Below are 20697 nucleotides of genomic sequence, written 5' to 3' on the forward strand. Positions count from 1 at the left end.
ATGGCCCACTGTCCAGACCATCTACCAGCTGGGTGTACGTTGCAAATCAGCGGGTCCTTTGAATAGGTTAGATCCCTGCTAGCCGATAGGGCCCCATTGGATGGATGAACTTCTAATTAGACACATGACAGATGACCCCAGCCAGACAGTGAGACACTATGCCCAGTCAGAGATAAACGGACCCCCAAGCCAAGCTGGACAGATAGAACCCAAACCAGAGGAACAGATGGACCCCCATCTGGAGAGATGAATGGATCCCCAACAAGTCAGACCCTATTTAGACAGATCCTAGTCAGACAGAAAGACCCCAAACCAGGCTGATTCTGAGCTGTTCACACAGACCCCTAGCCAGACAGACCCCCAGCCATTGAACTGGATGCCAGATGCACCAGTTTGGCACAAATCTATGGCTAGTGAGACAGACATCTAGCCTCACAGACAGATGGACTGACCCCAGACTGACAGATCAGTGTGTAGCCAGATCGGCTGATAAACCTCCAAGTAGATAGCTGGATAAATGAACTCCAGACAGACTGAATCTCAACTTCACAAGATCCTCAGGAAGACCCCTGGCTAGACACAACCGCAGACCCTCAGCCAGAAGGATTGCAGCCAGACAGATCTCCAACTAGGCAAGTAGACACTCTGTGAGCCAGAGAGATCTCCAGCTGGACAGACAAAAATGAGCCACCCAGACAAAACAAACAGTCCTTCATCAAGATAGATTTTAAACCAGACAACCCCAGGTGGACAGAAAGACAAGAGTAAATTTATACTTGATGCTCCTAAACCCTGATCTTGCTCTGTGAACCTCTCTCCCCATGTTATCTTCCTAACAATGTCTAGTTCATCCAAGTGGATTCCCAGCCACTCTTCCCCAGCACAGTGCCCTCCCAAGGCTATTGGAAAGTATCCTGTGTCTGTGATGAGCATGGGCCACTGAGGCCTTCACCTGCCACCTGCCACCTGCCCAGCCACACCCACATCCCTCACACAGTTACTGTGAGAATTCAGTAAAAGAGGGAATATAAAGATTTAGTTCAGGAGCTTATGCTTGATAAATGTTAGACCATAATCATGTCTGGGCCCCTGTATTCAATATTGGTTCTGAGACAAGTCATTTGCCCTTTGAGTGTTGGTAAAAGGAAGTGAAACTTGCCTTGGTGCTTGTTGGCATTGGACTTAATTTGTCAAGTGCTGTAAGGTCTCTGTACAAGATGCAGTGAACCAGCAGAAACCAGGAATTTGCAGAGAAACCTAGGGATTCTCCAGTTTAATGGGGAACGGGAGGCCAGCATCACCTGGAGTCCAAACTGTCAGGCAGAAATTGGAGCTGACCTTTATGGAAAGAGGCAGGAAGGGAGACCCAAGGCTGCTGGTAAAAGAGGAAAGTTGAGGTGTCATTTAGAGTATAAACTGGCCTCACCAGCCTGTTCATTTGGCTCCAGAGACCAGAAGGGGAAAGCAGTAGTATCTTGGAAGAGAAGCAGCCCATGGCAGAAGGAAGAGGCATATTTCCCTCCTCAGGGGAGGGAAATCCATGCCAATTAGAGTATTGGTCTCTGGGGTCTGTTTTGAGGCCAGTACCCACTCAGCCCAGTTTCCTGCCAGACAATATGACTATGGGGTACAGTAGACAGATGTAGGTAAGATTTTCTTATTGACTAAGTCTAAGGTTGAACTGTTTGCAATTCTTAGCTGCCCATTCAAGACTGAATGAAGGGTTTTCCTGCTTTGATTATCTGAGGAAGATGATCAGCAACATAGAAAGTCTGTAGGCTTGCAAGGCAGAACATGCAGGAGAGTGTTGGGTGGGGCCATTTCCATATTTTATCTCATTTAATCTTTAAAATAATATTTATGAGTAAGTATGGCCACCGAGCCCATTTTGCAGATGCAGAGGAGACTCAGAGAAGATGGCTGTTAGTTTGAGATTCACACCTAGATTTAGGTCTCACTGTTTGGTGGTATAGAAATATAGGGTTCTGAGCTACAGAAGCCCTAAATCATTAAATGAATATAAATAGCTAGCACTGAGTGCTTGGTATGAACGTGGCCTGAATGATTAATCTCCAGAGCAATCCATGCACACAGGTAAGTTTGTTATCCCCACTTTACAGAAGCCATGAATAACTGCAATGAACACAGCATCGTTTGATATGTCTTTAAGTTGGCCTGTATCATAGTGATTAATAGCTTGGATTCAGTCACTTACTAGTGCTATGATTTTGAGCAAGTTTTCGGTCTCTCTCTGGTTCAGTGAGTTTCCTACTCTGTAAATGGAGGAAAATGTTACTTTTATCATAGGGCTACCACACGAATGCTTAATCAGAGCAAGAGTGAATCTAGATTTTTTGTAACACACATAGAAAAGGAGATTTCTTATTTTTTCATGGATTATTCCCAAAATAAAACAATTCTAGATAGTCCTAGTCTTGGTTAGGAGTTGTATTTTAAGTCAGTGGGCAGAAAAATGGTTTACTCATCATAGGTTATTGAGCTAAGTAGTCGTTTAGGAAAAAAGTTTGAGCCATACATCATACCTTAGAGCAGTACAGATCCTAAATGTATCAGATTTAAATATAAAATATTAGGGACGCCTGGGTAACTGAGCCAGTTAAGTGTCCAACTCTTGATTTCAGCTCACAGTTCATGAGATCAAGCCCCAGATTGATTAGCACAGAACCTACTTGGGAGTCTCTCTCTTCCTCTCTCTCTGCCCCTCCCCGAATCGTGCTTTCTATCTCTCAAAATAAATAAACATTAAAGTATATATATAATATATTTATATATATAAAATATTAAACCATAAGTATTAGAAGAAATTATGGGAAATTTTCCTTATAATCTTGGACTGCAGCAGTCCTCGCTAAGTATGGAAAGACAAATCAGAAGTCCAAAAGAAATGTAAATAAATTTTAATACTTAAAAATATTTCAACCTCATAAAAATTACCGTAAGCACAGTCAGAAAATTAATGACAAATGTGAAAAAAATTTACAACTGAGATCAAACAAAAGGCTAATTTTCTGACATATAAAAAGCTCCTAAGAACTAAGGCCCAAAGCTCAAAACAAACATAAGGTCAATATGTGAATTATCTAGTAAGTGATAATTGTTTTATTTATTTTATGGCACATTTCTCTTATAATATACAACTTGGTCCAGGGGACATAAATCCTTAGGAAAATATGAGAAAGATAAGTGTTTGTTAAGCCATACCAGCATTCAAATCAATTTCAGATGTTTTAATAATTGCAGACTGTCCAAACATAAACACAAAGTGCATTTGAAAAGTGATTTCAGTGGGATGCCATAGATTTCAAACATACCTACAGCTGTGTAACCTTGCTTTAAGGAAGACTTCTCCAAGAGATCTGTCCTGGGGCGCCTGGGTGGCTCAATTGGTTAAGTGTCTGACTTTGGATCAGGTCATGATTTCATGGCTCATGAGTTCAAGCCCTGTGTCGGGCTCTGTGCTGACAGCCTGGATCCTGCTTCAGATTCTGTGTCTTCCTCTCTCTCAGCCCCTCCCCTGCTTCTGCATGTGCTCTCGCTCGCTCTCTCTCTCTCTCTCTCAAAAATAAACAAACATTAAAAAGAAAAAAGAGAGGTCTGTCTTTCTGTTTCGGGATTGACAACTAACAAGGTTAACAGGCTGACTGCCATGACCTCTCCAGCCCCAAGCGCTACTTCAAATACCAGAAATAAGAATTTGCATATTATTTCACTTAACTTACACTAGAGAACAAGACCCCAGTTTTAAAAACTTCTGTGTTCCCCCATGGGTTTAGCAGAGTTTTGGGTCAGTGAATATTTATTGAAATTAATAAGAAAGGAAGACTGTTGGTGAGAAAGAGCTCTAAAGTATAACTGTGCCTGCATTTGAACAGAGCCTCAATTGGGGTTAGACAGGGCAAATGCTCTTATATTGAATACTTAAACAGAAAGAACTCAAAATGCTTTCCGTGGGGCTTTGGCAAAGACCAAGGCTCTTGCTGTATATTTTCCATTATTCTGAATTGGAATGCATTACAATGTAAGTATTTTCTCCTCTGAGTTCATAAATACAGTTAGTAACTCCTGCAAAAGGGAGCAGCCACTTTTAAAGATGTCACTGAATGTAATGAAATTTAGTCAGAAGCAAATTAACTGGATGCCTTCCAAAAGTACATACAAAGATATCAAGACTTTTACCTGCAAAAAGTAACCGGGAGCGGGGGGGGGGGGGGGGGGGGGGGGGAGGGCGGGAGCCTGGGTGGTGCCTGGGTGGCTCAGACGGTTGAGGATCTGACTTCGGCTCAGGTCATGATCTCCTGGTCAGTGAGTTGAAGCCCCACCTCAGGCTCTGTGCTGACAACTCAGAGCCTGGAACCTGCTTCAGACTGTGTGTGTGTCTCTCTCTCTGCCCCTCCCCCGCTCACACACTGTTCTGTCTCTCAAAAATGAGTAAACATTTAAAAAAATGTAAAGAGTAGGGTTCATTATCCTAGTAGTATGTTAAATGTATTAATTCATTTAATACTCCCAAAGAGGTTAAGTACTATTTTTATCCCTATTTCATAGATTTAAAAAACTTAGGTGGAGAAGTTAAGCAATCCAAGGACACACAGCTAGAAAATAGCAGAGATGTGTTTCAAATCTAGGCATTCTGGTTCAAAAAAAAAAAAAAGTTAGCCATACCTAAAAGCCCAAAGTTGAACTTTCTCCACCCTAACCTTCCTTAAATAGGTCAGGGGCCCCATGAGAATGTGGGATCAGCTGTTCTACAGCTATCAGGAAATGTTTCAGATTTGCATTGTCATTTGTATAGTGGATGCTTTTATAGCAACATAAAAAATATCAACAGTGTGATATTGTGACTTACAGTAAATATATATTTTGGGCTTCATCTACTAGCCCCTGGCTTCCAGCTCCTAAAACCTTTGGAATTTCCTAAGCAATAAAAGCAACAGGAGCATCTTTTGTAATAATATTTGACCTTTGGTCCTCAATTCCAGAAATTTCTTCAGAGCCAAAAAGTGAAATGGGTGTCATGTTATTCATAATAAGGCCTTCTACCATACTTGAGTTTATGTTAATTAAATGACTTTTGGAAAGCCTCTAAGTAACTAGGTTTGGAAGCTGGTTGCCAGGGAAACCAACCATATGATTAAAGGGTTGGAACACTCAGCCCCACCCCTGACCTGCAATGAGGTGAGGTGAGGTGGTACCTGGAGATTATTAAATCCAGTCACCAATGGCCAGTAATTTAATCAGCCATGCCTACGCAATGAACCTCCAAAAACATCCCTGAACTGCCAGTTTGGACAGCTTCCAGGCTCATAGACCAGCATGCATCCACATTCTGGGATGGTGACACACCCTAAACGCCATAGGGACAGAAAGTCCTACATTTGGGACTATTCTGGACCTCACTGTATGTATCTCTTCATTTGGTTGCTCATTCATATACTTTGTAATAAATCCTTAAACTAGTAAGTAAGTTGTTATTCCTGAGTTATGTGAGCTACTCTACCAAATTAATGAAACCTAAGGAGGCGGTTGTGGGAACCTCCAATTTATAGCCAGTCAGCACAGGTAACAATGTAGACTTGAAATCGGCATCTCAAGGGGGCTCTCGAGAAGATGGTGGCATAGGAGGACGCTGGGTTCACCCTGTCCTGCTGATCACTTAGATGCCACCCACCTCTGCCTAAATAACCCAGAAAACCGCCAGAAGACTAGCAGAACGGACTCTCTGGAGCCAAGCGTAGAGGCCCACAGAAGAGGGTAGGAAGGGTGGAGAGGCAGTGTGAGCTACACAGACTGGCGGGAGGGAGCTGGGGTGGTGGAGGGGCAGCCCCTCTGGCAAAGCAGAGCCCCTGAGTCTGACTTGCAAAAGCGGAGGGGCCGGACTGCGTGAGTTCTGACAGCCAGCAGGACTTAACATCTGGAATGTTAAAAGTCAACAGCTCTGCTCGGAGAGCGGGAGGGCGAGAGGACACTGGGAGGGAGAGGTGTTGAGCCCTGGAGGACAGAACTCAGCTCGGTGGGGAAACAAAGGCTCTGGCCAGCGCCATCTCCCTCTCCCATCCCCCAGCCGAAGTCCCAAAGGGAACCAGTTCCCCTCACGAACTTGATTGCACCACGCAAACACCCAACACTGTGCTTCTGTGGATCCATCCTTCCAACAGGTCTACCTGCCTCCCTCCCAGTGCTGCAGGACCCCTCCTGCTGGGGACCACCAAGGGCAAAGCAAGCTAAGCCTGCCCCTCCCACCCCTGTGCACTTTGTGGATCCACCCCAGCTAATATGCCAGATCCCATCAAAGCAGCACCACAAGCCTGGCAGTGTGCAAGTAGCCCAGACAGGGGCCACACCACTCCACAGTGAATCCTGCCCCTGGGACAGGGGAAGATAAGGTACATACCAGTCTGACTGTGGCCCCAGCGGTGGGCTGGAGACAGACATTGGGTCTGACTGCGGCCCCGCCCGCAAACACAAGTTACTCCAGACAGCACAGGGGAAGAGCCCTGCAGTTCCGCACCATTCCAGGGACTATCCAAAATGATGAAATGGAAGAATTCTCCTCAAAAGAAACTCCAGGAAGTAGCGACAGCTAACGAATTGATCAAAAAATGATTTAAGCAATATAACGGAACAAGAATTTAGAATAATAGTCGTAAAATTAATCGCTGGGCTTCAAAAAAGTATAGAGGACTTTCGGAATTCACTAAGAACATGTATGAATCATATAAGAAAGCCCAAATGAGCTCATCCTAGCCTGGGATGCTTCAGGCCATGACATTACAGAGGACTCTATGCTGATCCATGAGTACTACACGGGGAAGCCCCCAACCCCATTCACCTCATCGTGGACATGAGCTTCGAGATTGGCCGTGTGAGCATCAAGGCCTATTTCAGCACTTTAATGGTGTCCCTGGGAAGACCAAGGGGGTGATGTTCATACCTCTATTAGTGAAATATGCACATTATGACTAAACACATTGAGTTGAGCTGATCATGGAGTCCTGTTTTAGCCCCAACCAGGTGATCAGACTCTCAAGCGACTTTCAGCAAGTAGGAGGGACATCAGCTTGCATATAGGATGCCCTGAGCACAGTGTTGCAGTATGCAGAGGATGTGCTGTCTGGAAAGGTATCAGCTGACAATACTGTGGGCCACTTCTTGATGAGTCTGGTTAACTAAGTACCCAGGATAATTCCCGATAACTTTGAGACCATGCTCAATAGCAACATCAATGACCTGTTGATGGTGACCTACCTGACCACTCTCACACGGTCACAGATTGTCCTCAGAAACTTGTAAACCTTCAAATGGGCCCTAAGTAGTACTCCTGCCAGGCTTGGCCACCCTAGGACCAGAATGGAGTGAAACAGGATGGTTTCCTCGTGGTTTGAGTCAGACTGAGTCAGTCAACTACTTGTGACTCTAAATAAACATAGCCTACCTTTGTAGAGAAAGAGAGAGAGAGAGAGAGAGAGAAACTAGAATATAAAGGATTCAGCCCTAGAACTCTGCCAAATGGCAGGGGAGCAGCTGAAACTCACTCTGGATCAGAGGGACTAAGGAGTTCCATGATTACCATTTTCCCTCCACCATGACAGCATGGACAGGAGCAGGGTTTGGGCATCCTAGCTGGTCTACTGCCTCAGTGGGCCCCAGGCTCCTAGCCCATACCAACCACAGCCATCCTACCAAGGCAGTCCCAGCATGGCACATACTAGAAAAATCCCTGGCATGGTGCATACTGGAACACATACTGAAACAGCTCCAGCCATCTTGCCTAGGTAACACAGGTACAAACCTCAGTATACCTTCAGCACAGAGAGCTTAGGACTGTCCCAGCCATGTCCACATCAGCTTCAGCTGTTCTACCAAGATGCCCTCTGAATGAAGAGGGCAAGGGTTTTAAAAAACAAGGATAGGTTAAGGGATCTCTTGGATAATATCACACAAACAAATATTCACATTATAGGGGTCCCAGAAAAAAGAAGAGAGAAAGGAGCAAAAAAATATTTGAAGAAATAATACTTGAAAGCTTCCTTAGCCTGGGGAAGTAAACAGACATCAAGGTTCAGGAAGCACAGAGAGTTTCAAGTAAGATGAACCCAAGGATTTCCACACCATGACACATAACAATGAAAATGTGAAAGATTAAAGATAAGGAGAGAATTTTAGAAGAAACGAGAGAAGCAACTACTTATTTATGAGGGAAACCTTATAAGACTAAAGCTGATTTTTCAGCTGAAATTTTGCAGGCATTATATATTTAAAATGCTGAAAGAAAAAAACCTACAACCAAGAAGACTCTACCTTGCAAGGTAGAATTAAGAATCAAAAGAGAGAAGAAGAGTTTCCCAGACAAACAAAAGTTAAAGGAATTACCACTAAACCAACCTTACAAGAAATGTTAAATGGAATTCTCTAAGTGGAAAGAACAGGCCATAATTAGAAGAAAATTATGAAAGGAAATAATTTCATGAGTAAAAGCTAACATACAGAAAAGGTAGTAAAGCAATCACTTATGAAGCTAGTATTAAGGTTACAAGATGAAAGTAGTAAAATCATTTATATCTAAAAAATTAGTTAAGGGGACCCACAAAATAAAATGATGTAAAATATGATAACATATACATAAGATGTGGAGGAGAGCAAAAAAGACTTCTTTTAGAATGGGTTTGGGGGTGTGTCTGGGTGGCTCATTCGATTGGATGTTTGGCTCTTGATCTCAGTTCAGGTCTTGATCTCAGGTTTGTGAGTTCAAGCCCCTCATAGGGCTCCATGGTGTGAAGCCCATTTTTATTTATTTATTTATTTATTTATTTATTTATTTATTTATTTAATTTTTTAAATTTTATCTTTGAAGCCTACTTAAAAAAAAAAAGTTAGAATGAGTTTGAACTTAAGTGACCATCAACTTAATATAGACTGCTATATACTAAGGACATTACATATAGACCATATGGTCACCACAAAACAAAATCATATAATAGCAAAAAATAAATAGAAAGAAAGCCAAGCATTACATTTAAAAAGTCATCAATCACAAGGAAAGAGAGCAAGAGAAGAAGGAAAAAACAAATAAGAACTACAAAAACAACCAGAAAACAATTCAATAAATAGCAATAAGTACATACTATCAATAATTAATTTAAATTTACATGGTCTAAATGCTCTAATCAAAAGACATAAGGTAATAGACTAGATTAAAATAAAAACATAAGACCCATCCATATGCTGCCTACAAGGGACTCATTTCAGACATAAAGACAAGTATAGACAGAAAATGAAAGGATGGAAAAAGATATTCCTTGCAAATGGAAGTGAAAAAAAAAGAAAATATTGGTAGCAATATTTGATCAGACAAAATTGACTTTAAAACAAAGACTGTAACAAGAGAAAGGGCACTACATAATGACAAAGAGGTGAATCTAGCAAAAGGATATAACAATTGTAAATATCTATGCACCCAAAATGGGAGCACCCCTAAATAATATAAATCAAATATTAACAGATATAAAAAGAGAAATTGACAGTTATACAATAATACCAGGGGACTTTAACACCCCACTTAAATCAATGGATAGATCATCCAGACAGAAAATGAATAAGGAAACAGTTCCTCTCAACAAAACATTAGATGGACCTAGCAGGTAATACAGAACATTCCATCCCAAAACAGCAAAATATAATTTTTTCAAGTGCACATGGAACATTTTGCAGAATAGATTACATGTTAGGCCACAAAACAAGTCTCAATAAATTTAAGAAAGTTGAAATTATATTAAGCATTTTTTCCAACCACAATGCTTTTTTGTGTGACTTTATATCCTTGTTTATTATTTTAATTTTTAAATATAATTTATTGTCAAATTAGCTAACATAAGTGTATACAGTGTGCTCTTGGCTTCAGGAGTGGATTCATGTGATACATCACTTACATGAGCCACACCCAGTGCTCATCCCAACCAACCACAATGCTTTGAAACTAGAAATCAATTACAAGATAAACACTGGAAAAAACACAAACGTGGAGGCTAAACAACATGCTATGAAACAACCAATGAGTAAACAAAGAAATTAAAGAAGAAATTTAAAAAAATACATGGAGACAAATGAAAATGAAAACATAACAGTCCAAAATCTTTGGGACACAGTGAAAGTAGTGCTAAGAGTGAAATATATAATGACAAAATCCTACCTCAAGAAACAAGAAAATCTCAAGTAAATAATCTAACCATATACCTAAAGAAACTAGAAAAGAAGAACAAAACAAAGCTCAAAGTTAGTAAAGGAAGGAAATAATTAAATAACAAAGACCAGAGCAGAAATAAATGAAAAAAAAAAAAAAACTAAAAGAAAAAAAAAAAGGAAAGAAAGGGAAAGTAAAAAAAAATAATAATAAAAGAATGAAACAAAGAGCTGGCTCTGTGAAAAGATAAACAAAATGATGAACCTTTAGCCGTACTCATAAAGAAAAAAGAAAAGACCCAAATAAATGAAATCAGAAATGAAAGAGGAGAGGGAGAGGAGTTAAGGTGGTGGAGAAGTATGAAGACCCTGGGCTTTTCTTGTCCCTCAAGCAAAGTAGTATTGAGGTCAGATCACCTAGAATACCCAGGAAATCCATCTATAGACTGGCAGAAGGATCTCCACAGTTGGAGGGAGACAGCATGGCAGGTAGAGGTACACGGATGTGAATTGGGAGAGAGAAAAACAGCTGTACTGTGGAGGGGAGAGAACCCATTCCATAGAGAGGCAAAAGGAAGAGAAAGAGAGAGGGGTTGAGAGAGTGCAGCATTGGGTTCACCCAAGAGGAAAACCTCTCCAGACCACGGACTGGGGAGCAAGAGGTACTGAGTGTCACGTTGCAAACAACGTTTGGAGTTCAAATTCTGAGCTTTTGGAAGTGTGAGACTTTGGAGTGAAGCTGTGGCATGCACTCCAGGGGAGAAGGAGGACACTGGCCCCAGAGTGCATAGCACTCCCTTCCTGGAGTACCTTTGGAAGTGGGTATACTGCCTCTCCAAGGCCAAAAGACCCTGCAGGCACCAGCCAAAGGCCTTTCATCAGCAGGGGACAGAGGGGCATGCAGAGGGCAGATAACCTGGTTGCTGCTTTTTGCTGTGCTACACCATAGATTCCGTGCACTGCACAGGCATGGGATCATTTTTCTTGGACAAAGGACATCAGACGCATTGTGGGGAGGCTCTACTCTGGAGGAGGGGGGTGGGTCCAAATGGTGCCGGGTAAAGATTTCAAGTTTTGAATCCCAGCTCCATGCCGAATATGTGGACCAGGACACACTGACTGCCCTTGCTATTCTGTGAGGGCTTACTGAACAGAATGGGTGTGAGATCCTCTGTCCAAGGACAAGAGAGTAGGTGGAGCCATTTCCCCCCCCTTACTACCAACATGATGGGACTTTAGAGAGCAACAGAGCAGCCCTCAGTGGAGGTGGGAACTGCTGACACCAAATCCCAAACCCCTGTGCCTGGCAACTGCGTATTTACTGGGGCAGGTCTGACTCTTAGTGCAGCAGACTTCTCCAGAAGATCAGCACAGGCAGCACCCTGCATGCACCAAGTCTACTACCATAGAGTGCTTCAAAGCATCACCTGCGGTTCTTGTGGAAATAGGACAAGGCTTAATTTTTTTCTTTTCTTCTACTTCTTTTTTTTTCCCCTTTGAAACCAGGCTTACAGTTTTTTGTTTGTTCATTTCCTTTTCTCTTTTTTTTTCCTTTTTTCTCTTTTTTTCCCTTTTCTCTTTTTTCTTTCTGTTCTGTTTTCTTTTCTTTTTCTTTCCCTTACTTTTTCTTTGGAATCGGGTTTATACTTGTTTTTTTTTTTAATTGTCTGTTTAGGGTTTTTTTTCATTCCTTTCCTTATTTTTTTTCTTTTTTTTTAGTGGGGAAATCAGGCCTTTTTTTCTAGGCTTATTTTAACAAACAAATTAAAACATACCTAATTAAAGTTCCAAATACTCCCCACTGCAAGCTAGGAGGACCTCTGCAGAGGACTGACCAGTGGGAAAGAGCAGCCAAAACACAACAGCAAAGTGCACACAACATACACCAGAAACACTTTCCTGAAGTACAAGGCCCTGGGCAGTGTATGGCCCCTTTTAATATAGCAGTACTCTCAGATTCAGGAAACATAACAAGTTTTTAAAACACACAAAAGACAGAAACAGCCAAAATGATAAGACAGAGGAATTCTCCCCAAAAGAAAGGTCAAGAAGAAATCACAGCCAAGGATTTGCTCAAGACATATATAAGCAATATATCTGAACAAAAATTTACAACAGCAGTCATAAGAATACTAGCTGGACTTGAGAAAGGCATAGAAGACACTAGAGAAACCTTTGCTGTAGAGATAAAAGACCTAAAAAACTAGTCAGGCCGAAATAAAAAAAAAAAAAGCTATCACTGAAATGCAAAGCTTACTGGATATATAGTCACAACAAGGATTGAAGAAGCAGAGAAGAGAATGGGTGATAGAACATAAAATTATAGAAAATAATGAAGCTGAAAAGAAGGCGGAACAAAAACTATTAGATCATGAAGGTAGAACCCAGCTATTACATAAAGCACAATAATATCTACAGCATAAGAGTCCCATAGGAAGAGCTGGGAAAAGAAGCAGGTTTATTTGAACTTCCTTAATCTGTGGAAGGAAAAAAGCATTGAAGTCCAAGAATTACAGGGAAATCCCCTCAAAAGCAACAAAAGCAGGTCTACACCAAAACATATCACAGGAAACCTTACAAAACACAAAGATAAAGAGAATTCTGAAAGCAGCTAGGGACAAAATGTCCTTAACCAACAAGAGTAGAGTAGACATATGGTCAGCAGTAGACCTGTCCACTGAAACTTGGCAGGCCAGAAGGGATTGTCAGGAAATATTCAATGTTCTGAAAAGGAAAAATATGCAGACAAGAATTCTTTATCCAACAAGGCTACCATTCAGAATAGAAGGAGAGGTAAAGAGTTTCCCAGACAAACAAAAACTAAGGGAATTTGTGAACACTAAACCAGGCCTGAAAGAAATTTTCAGGGGAACTCTTTGAGTGAAGAAAAAATTTAAAAAAGACCAAAGCAACAAAGACTATAAAGGGCCAGAGAGCATCACCAGAAACACCAACTCTATAAGTTAACACAATGGCACCAAATTCATATCTTTCACTAATAACTCTGAATGTAAATGGAATAAAAGCTCTAATCAAAAGACATAGGGTATGACAATGGATAAAAAAAAGCAATACCCATCTATATTATACCTAAGAAAGACTCACTTTAGACCTAAAGAGACCTGCAGATATAAAGTGAAGGGATGGAGAACCATCTATCATGCTGATAGACATAAAAAGAAAGCCAGAGTAACCATACTTACATTAGAAAACTAGATTTTGAAACAAAGATTGTAACAAGAAGGGCATTACATCATAATTGAGGGGTCTATCCATCAAGAAGATCTGACAATTGTAAATATTTATGCCCCCAACTTGGCAGAACTAAATATATAAATCAATTAGTAACAAACATAAAGAACCTCATTCATCATAATACCAGAGTATTAGGGGACTTTTAACACCCACTTACAACAAGGAATGGATCATCTGAGCAGAAAATCAAGGAAACAATGACTTTGAATCACACACTGGAATAGATGGACTTAGTAGATATATTCAAAACATTTCATCCTAAAGCAACAGAATACACATTCTTCTCAAGAGCACATGGAACATTCTCCAGAATAGATCACATATTGGGTTACAAATCAGCCCTTATCAAATACGAAAAGACCAAGATCATACCATTCATATTTTCAGATCATAACACTACGAAACTTGAAGTCCACAAGAAAACATTTGGGAAGTCCACAAATACATGGAGGTTAAAGAACATCCTACTAAATAATGAATTGGTTAACCAGGAAATTAAAGGAATTTTTAAAAATACATGGAAGCAACTGAAAATGAAAACACAACAGTCTAAACCCTTTGGGATGCAGCAAAGGCAATCCTAAGACAGAAATATATTGTATAAATTTTTTTTTAATGTTTGTTTATTTTTCAGAAAGAGAGAGAGAGCCAGAGCATGAGTGGGGTAGGGGCAGAGAGAGAGGCAGACACAAAATCTGAAGCAGACTATCAGCACAGAATCCAGCACAGGGCTCGAATTTGTGAACAACGAGATCATGACCTGAGCTGAAGTCAGATGCTTAACAGACTGAGCCACCTGGGCATCCCAAGGGAATATATTGTAATTCAGGCCTATCTCAAGAAGCAAGAAAGATCCCAAATACACAACCTAACCTTACGCATAAAGGAGCTAGATAAGGAACAGCAAACAAAGCATAAAGCCAGCAGAAGAAGGGAAATAATAAAGATTAGAGCAGGAAAAAAAATGATATATAAACAAAAAAAAGTAGAAGATATCAGCTAAACTAAGAGCTGGTTCTTTGAAAGAATTAACAAAATTGATAACCCCCTAGCCAGACTTACCAAAAAGTGAAGAGAAAGGACCCAAAGAGATAAAATTATGAATGAAAGAGGAGAGATCATAATCAACACGACAGATATACAAACAATTATAAGAGAATACTATGAAAAATTATATGCCAACAAACTAGGCAATCTGGAAGAAATGGACAAATTCCTAGAAACTCACAATCTACCAAAATTGAAACTGGGAGAAATAGAAAATTTGAACAAACTCCATAACTGGCAAAGAAATTGAATCAGTAGTCAAAAATCGCCCAAGAAACCAGAGTCCTGGGCCAGATGACTTCCCAGGGGAATTCTACCAGACATTTAAAGAAGAGTTAATACCTATTCTCAAACTGTTCCAAAAAACAGAAATAGAAGGAAAACTTCCAAACTCATTCTACAGAGCCAGATTTGCCTTAGTTCCAAAACCAGGCAAAGACCCCACTTTAAAAAGAATTACAGGCCAATATCCCTGATGAACATGGGTGCAGAATTTCTCAACAAGATCTCAAGATCTCAAGATCTCAAGCAAATCAAATTCAAGAGTACATTAAAAGAATTATTTTAATGTACTCTTTGCCTCCCTCTCTGTTTTTATATTATTGTTCCTTCACTTACTCTATGTTCACCTGTTGAATTTCTCAAATTCCACATACGAGTTAAATCATATGATATTTGTCTTTCTCTGACTGACTTATTTCACTTAGCATACCTCCAGTTCCACCCACGTTGTTGCAAATGGCAAGATTTCATTTTTTTCATCACTGAGTAGTATTCCACTGTGTATGTGTGTGTGTGTGTGTGTGCATGTGCATGTGCGCGTGTGTGTATACCACATCTTTTTTATACATTCATCAGACAATTAACATTTTGGGTCTTTCCATAATTTGGCTATTGTTGACAGCACTGCTATAAACATTGGGGTGCATGTGCCCCTTTGAAACAGAATTTTTGTATCCTTTGGATAAATTCCTAGTAGTGCAATTGATGGGTCATAAGGTAGTTCTATTTTTAATTTTTTGAGGAACTTCCATACTGTTTTCCATAATGGCTGCACCAGTTTGCATTCCTACCAACAGTGCAATAGGGTTCCCCTTTCTCCACATCCTTGTCAATATCTGTTGTTTGCCAAGTGGTTAATTTTAGCCTTTGTGACCAGTGAGAGGTGGTATTTCATTGTGGTTTTGATTTCTATTTCTCTGATGATGAGTGATGTTGAGCATCTTCTCCTATGTATCTTAGCCATCTGGATGCTTCTTTGTAAAAATGTCTGTTCATGTCTTCTGCCCATTTCTTTTTTTTTTTTTTTTAATTTTTTTTTTCAACGTTTATTTATTTTTGGGACAGAGAGAGACAGAGCATGAACGGGGGAGGGGCAGAGAGAGAGGGAGACACAGAATCCGAAACAGGCTCCAGGCTCTGAGCCATCAGCCCAGAGCCTGACGCGGGGCTCGAACTCACGGACCGCGAGATCGTGACCTGGCTGAAGTCTGACGCTTAACCGACTGCGCCACCCAGGCGCCCCATTCTGCCCATTTCTTAACTGGGTTTTTTTTGGGGGGGTGTTGAGTTTTATAAGTTCTTTATAAATTTTGGATACTAACCCTTTATCATATATGTCATTTGCAAAAATCTTCTCCCATTCCATAGGCTGCCTTTTAGTTTTGCTGATTGTTTCTTCCACTGTGTAGAAGCTTTTTATCTTGATGAAGTCCCAATAGTTCATGTTTGCTTTTGTTTCCCTTGCCTTTGGTGACATGCCTAGTAAGAAGTTGCCCCTGCTGAGGTCAAGGAATTTGCTGCCTGTGTTTGACCTATTAGCTTTTTGAACTTCGATGTTTCACTCTTTCCCCAGGGAAGTTTTCAGCTATTATTTCTTTAAATAAATGTTCTGCTCTCTTCTCCCTCTCTTCTCCTTCTGGAATCCCAATTATTCAAATGTTTGCCTTTTTGATTGAGTCTCATTGATCACACAGGTTTTGTGGGGGAAGGCATTTGCTCATTCTTATCCTTTTTTTAAATTTACTTACTTATAGAAAGAGAGGGAAAGAGAGTATGATCAGGGGAGGAGCAGAGAAGGAGGGGGAGAGAGAGAATCCCAATCAGTTCCTGCACTGTCGGACTCAATCTCATGAACCATGAGAATATGACCTGAGTCAAAATCAAGAATCAGACACTTAACCGACTGAGTCACCCAGGCACCCCTCATCCTTATTCTTTTCTCTTCTTTTTCTTGTGTGTTATTTCAAAATTTCTTCTTCCAAGTCACTTATTCTATCTTCCATCTGCTCTACTCTACCTCAGAGGCTCTCTACTGCATTCTTCATCTCATTCATTGAATTCTTCAGCCTCAGGATTTCTGTTTGGTTTTTTAGTGGTTATTTAATCTCTTTTGTAAAGAGCTCATTTTGTTCATGTATCTTTTTCCTAATCTCATTGTGCTGTATTTCTTTTTTTTAGGTTAATCATTTAATGTATTAACATTTTCACTTCTAAACATACAATTTGCATATACAGGAAAAAATAGGTTCTGTGGGCACTAGAGAACATGAGAGGAAAGCAATCAGAAAATCAATTCTGGGGGAGGTGGGAAATAGAACTGCATTCTGTGGCTGTGTCTACATAAACTTGGGAAGGAGAAAGAAAAATTAAACAGGATTGTAACTGATGTAGAAAATAAACTTGGGCCGTTCATTTCAACTGTAGGAACTTCTTCTTATGATCCAGGTCTTGGGTCCAGGTCTGGCCTGTTTCAGGATGATCATCTGAAACACAGCCACTGGTCTTTCCCTTCTCTTTACAATCTAGGATCCTGAAGTTCACTCCAGTAACTAAAAAAACCAGTCAGCTTGGCATGTGTGCAATGTCAGTGGCCAACTTCTTCCAGGCACATTATATTGAAGTACACATGAAAGTGAAACGCTTACTCACACCTGAACAAGTTTCTTCCACCTCAACTAACTTCTTGATTTAGGATTACCTAAATTGAGGTGATTACAAAGCTGGCATCTACAGAAATTGGACCAAGGAAATGAAATCTCTCAGCCCATCTTTATACCTACTATGCATTTGCTATCAGCATCAAGTCACCGGCAACACTGAATTTCCAGGTTCAACTATGTCTTCCCAATAGGGCTGGCCAACAGAGTGCACACACGTGTGCCCAAGACTCAGTTCATACCTCTCCCTTCCGTCAGAGGGGGACTCTGCTTTCCAGGCATTTCAGTGACATAACTAAGTACTCTGTGGTTCCAATAACTCCAAGTTCAAAATTAATACCCTAATGCCACATTAAACACTTTAATATTTTGTTAGTAAAGTATACAGCTCTAATAATGACTATCATATAAACAAAGCCATTCTTACTCTACAGGATGTAAAATCATTAAAGCAACATTTTTTACCATCAAAACCAATATTGTCACACAGCACATCTGGCAATTTTCCAACATCTCAAATATCCCAAAGGATGATAGTCAAGTGCACATCCTTTCAACTAGAAACAGACTCTACAGTGTCAGTAAGTTCAGCAGAACTGCCCAGGAAAACAGACCTGACTGTGGTCACCATCAGGGTCATTTGGCATATGGCTTCATATGGAGATCTCTTTAAGTCTGCTCAGAGATGGAGTCAGTTGACCTATAAAATTGGCCACAGAAAATAAAAACAGAATTTGTGCTAGTAGGGAATGTATTTTGGGATGTTGGGTCAGGAACTATTACTGCGCTAAACTGCCTTGGTAGAAGTACATTGTTTAAAGCCTGCGGGACAGAAGACCGAACTAATTATGGGCTTTACAAATTCGCATAAGGAAATAACAGAAGTGCAGGATTATTGGTTTTCTAGAGTTTCACACATAGCTGGGGCTCAAAATTACATGGTTTAAGCTTCTGTATCAGGAATAAAAACAAAGCCCGTGTCCTGGTCAAGTTTAGTAATATCTTGACAGAAGGCCATTCATGTCCTTAGGCATCATTTCCCATCTATAACCTGAGTCTCCCCCACAGCCATGGTTCCAAGGGCCCCCACTATGCCACCACCAGGGCTCCATGAACCCCAGTGCTTGGGGGAGAGTGACAGTGCCCCAGTCCTGCACAAAGCAGGACACCTGCTCTTCAGAAGGACAGAAGAGAGGAAAAGAGCACCCTCTGCACAGTGCAATCTCTAGAGGCCTGACACAGTAACACTATAACTATGGCCCTCATTCCATTTCCTCACCACTCTTTTAATATCACTTTCTCAACAAGTAGAAAAAAAAGCTATAAGTAGGCTGATGTGGCAACAAAAATACTCAAAGCAGACACTAAAAACATAGGGTCATCTCTGAATAAAGCACATCTACTTCCACATACTTGAAACCGTTTTTGCGTTCTTCAAGTTTTAAAGGATAAAACTTTGAGGCTCAAGCCAATTCCTAATGTGGGATATTTTCCAAGGATCGCTACCAAAAAAACAAAGAATAAAATGAAGAAGCATCATTCTAAGAGGAGGCAGGGCAGGGGGTGCGGGGAGGGGGGCTGACCCTCCCCCATCATCCTGAGTAGTCAGCCTTGCTGGCCCCAGAGGTCCTGGGGATACCACCCCACTGCCTCAGGGAAGTTCCTGGTTGCTTACCAGCCCACAACTCCTGAAGTTACATGCAGCCAGCTCTGATCCGAGATTTCAAAGTTCAATGTTCAACAGAAAGAAGCTATAGTCCTCCTTGCCATACCACTCACACATGTGTCACCATATATTAGCAGAACACTAAATTATCCCTTAAGCACTATACCTAACTCTGAAAAGAAAATGCCATTCTAAACAGGTGTAGCCAAAATAAGGTATTCCAAGAGTTCTAGAAAGAAACTCCTGGAACGAGCCAGTGCCCCAGAGAGTCCATGTTTTAGCTAAACACAAGTCAGAAGCCTTCTCTACAGTACGTGTATGGATTAGTTAGAACTATGATGTCATCACTTTCAAAAGAACAATTAAACTATTATTAAAAACATTTATCACCAACAGAAATGCCCTGCAAATTATATTATTGCACACAGGGTATCAGAAGCTATGCACATCCAGATCTGAAGGACTCTAGAAGACCCAGACCAGAGAGCCTAAGGCCATGCCAGTGGCAGTTATGGCCACCATGTCCAGTGCCAGATCACTGTCACTGTCTCGATACCACTCCCGAATGATGACTTGGTTGGCAGGCTGTAGTCCATAAAGTCCTTCATGTGGGTACTGGCAGGATACAGAACAATAGATAGCTTGAGTTCCTGGAGGCTATGCACCACTGTATGGACCATAGCCATATGCCTCAGAGGTTGGTGTCCCATAGGCTGTGAGAGGAGGAGAGGAAGAAGTCATGGCTGTCTTATCATACAGGACTTCTGAGCCAACATAAGCTGTGTTTGTCCTGGAATCCTGGAGTGTAAATTTCCAGGCCAAACAATCCTCTGTGCTTTCTGCACAAAGACGCATGGTTTTCCCATCTCAGCAAACAATCTTCAGCGTACAGTCTTTTGGTTTCCCATCTGGAGGCTGAGTATCCTGACACTCATGCCCCATGCAGATGTTGATAAAGTCCACTGGCATGTGGACCTTGTCTTCAACACTTTGCCAAGTTTAGTTATCATAATAGATCAGGTAACCATCTGACCACAGGTCAAACCAATTCTTCTCCCAATGCTTCAAAATAGTACTCTGTCGCAGCAACCATCCGCTCTTTACAAACACCATCTTTCTACCTGCAAACTATCCGGCTGCAGCTGCAGAGCATTGAAGCAGGGCTGGGCCATTGAGCTGTATTTCTAAGTTTTCTTACAGCCTGTTGAGTTTCTTCAATACACTATTTTGAATTCTTTATTAGCTAGATCTTTATTAAAGTGTCTTTGGGCTCGATTGTTAGAGAATTATTGGTATCTTTTGGCAATGGCTTGCTTTCTAGATTTTTAAAGTTCCTTGTATTTCTGCATTGCTGCTTTCACATTTGAAGTATCTTTACTGGTTATATTCAGATGGGGTACTGTTCCTTGGTGTTGCTTTTCTGAGGTTTCCTAGGCTTATTATGGATAAACGTGTTCCACTTCTTTTGATCTCTTTTGTGGCCAAATCCTTAAACTTTGTGTTTTTTTTTTCTTCTTCCTATAATTCATCAGGCTGGCTGCAGGAAACCTCTCTCTTGTTTTCCAAGAGGTGGCACTATAACTCTAGTTTGTG

General features: G+C 40.9%; 2 pseudogenes; one reads left to right on the plus strand and one right to left on the minus strand.

Moving 5' to 3' along the window:
- Positions 1–124: 124 nt before the first annotated feature.
- On the plus strand, positions 125–7311 carry LOC125173132 (eukaryotic translation initiation factor 3 subunit F-like; annotated as a pseudogene).
- Positions 7312–19360: 12049 nt separating this feature from the next.
- On the minus strand, positions 19361–20227 carry LOC125170869 (pleckstrin homology domain-containing family B member 2-like; annotated as a pseudogene).
- Between the last annotated feature and the right edge of the window lie 470 nt (positions 20228–20697).

Source organism: Prionailurus viverrinus, chromosome A1, assembly GCF_022837055.1.
Source record: "Prionailurus viverrinus isolate Anna chromosome A1, UM_Priviv_1.0, whole genome shotgun sequence".
In the NCBI taxonomy this organism is placed as follows: domain Eukaryota; kingdom Metazoa; phylum Chordata; class Mammalia; order Carnivora; family Felidae; genus Prionailurus; species Prionailurus viverrinus.